The sequence below is a fragment of the Monodon monoceros genome, unplaced genomic scaffold, assembly GCF_005190385.1.
Source record: "Monodon monoceros isolate NGI ecotype Baffin Bay Population unplaced genomic scaffold, NGI_Narwhal_1 Super_Scaffold_21, whole genome shotgun sequence".
Lineage (NCBI taxonomy): Eukaryota > Metazoa > Chordata > Mammalia > Artiodactyla > Monodontidae > Monodon > Monodon monoceros.
In genome coordinates this window covers 46,461,838-46,463,924 of record NW_021703778.1, presented here as the reverse complement: position 1 = coordinate 46,463,924, position 2,087 = coordinate 46,461,838, and positions in this window count along the sequence as shown.

Here is a 2,087-nt window from a genome sequence, read left to right as displayed (position 1 = left end):
AAAACCTGATCTTTTTTGGAGGTTTAATTTAAAAATATGTGATGAACTGAAATCTCTTTACTTTTTTCCCTCTTTGTTTATTGGTCCTGGTCTGTTGGAATCCTCTGTACTCTGTACAGCATAATTGTACGCTCAGGTTTCTTACTGGCTGATTCCTCATCACTCTGCTTTGCCATGAGGTCACCAAGCCCTCAAAGCAAGTTCTCAGTCAATATTTGTAAACCAAGTGAATGATTACTGGTGTCCCAATTTCACAGCATAGTGGTGTGCACTGGCTAACTTCCAGACTTCAAGCTAAAGAATGGTAATGCATTGCTTTGTTATGATCCAGAACTTCTTAAAAGTTGCTGGGACGTGTTTTTGATGAGTGTGATTGTTTTATTGTAGGATGAAATACCAAAGATGATAGAGTAAATGTATTGCCTAAAATGAACCATATATTTCCGATTTTGAAATTCTCTTTGTCAAAATGGTTTCCCTCTCAACAAGATGTATTTTTCTGTGTAAAAAAAAAAGAGCAGAGTTCTTCAAAAACGACATGTCATGCCCTTAAGAAACTCAAGGAAGCCAAGTATTAGCTGTGGATAAACTTATTCATCATGACACAAGTGTTGACCTGAATTCCCTCTGATTATATTAAGGCCCAAGGAGGGCATTTTAGACCCATGATAGGCCCTGCAATTTTTGACCCCAAAACACACTGACTCAACACCTTCTTAGGCTGAAGATTCACATTTGAAAGTTGCCCTTCAAGAATGGGTAGAATCTTAGCAAGTCACTGTCCTTGGTTGAATGATGCCCAGAGAAAGAAAAAAAGGAAAATCTAACCTCTTTTTCCTTTGAGCAGTTTTAATTCCTCAAGTTAAACAGAAAAAATAAAGATATGCAATTGGGAGTCCAAGGCCATCCAGAGCTTTTCTGCTGAGCATTGCTTCGTTGTGTATCTGCTCAGATTTCTTGAGTTCTAGCATTTCAATGGTACGATGTTCGCCTGTTTTTCTACTTAAGCCTTGATGAAATAAACGGAGATGTTATGTAGTCTATTAAAATTGGACAGATAATGAACACTTCACTTACAATTTTTAAATGTATATTTTTTGCTGCTAATAATTATATTAGGACTTAAAATATGCTACCTCTTCCACCAAATAGTCTTCAATGATGTTCTCATCTGCTTAATTGTGCTTTTTGTAAGTCAGTTGCAAAAAAATCTTCTGATGGAATCTTAAAGATCTCTTTTGTAGAAACACTGGGGTCTTGTAATTGGTTGAGTACAACTAGCCAGTCTGAGAGGATGACCTTTCACCCCGACCCAAAAAGAGCACTCTGGAGAAAGAGGTGCGATAATCTGGGTTTAAGGCTTCTTACCAACATGTTGAGAGCCTGTTCGCTGCTCCACACACAGACAGTGGCAAGAAATCCCAGCCTCAACATGAGTTTAGCTCTTGAGAAAATCTACTCAGAATGAAGAAAGGACTTATCCCACACTCCCTCTCCAGGTGGAGACGGAAAGCACGTGGATCCTCATAATTAGTTGTAGGAAATTGTCATGAGAAAGAAAGGAAAGAAGAGATTAGGACTGAAAGAGGCCAGCATGTTCAAGTCTGGATTTTAGAGTGATGGTCTTGCCACCTTGAATTCATTTGTTCTTATCTCTGTGCAACACTTTAATGTTATATCTCTTCCATCACACACTTGACCTGTAACTTTGTTCCTTATATTCATCCCAGCATAGATGCTAACTCCCAGCTCCAGAGTCCAGCTAGAATCTCATCAACTCCATTTATAACCTGGGGGTCCTGTGCCTCAGTTTTCTTGACTTTTGAGTGGGTATGTCCGTAGTACTTGCCTTATAGACTTTCTGTGTTAAAAAGCATATTGTAAATAAATGACTAAGTCTAACGTTTCAAGGCTCAGTAAGAACTACTTTACAAATATCACATCTCTCTCCTGCATTCTGGTTTCCTTGAACTGACAACCTGGTGATCCTACCTGGGTGCCTTGTTGAGGCCTGGATAATAGGTCTCTAACATCTTTAAGATACTGTTGTTAGAATCATCTTTAGAGACATTGGGACTCAATATACA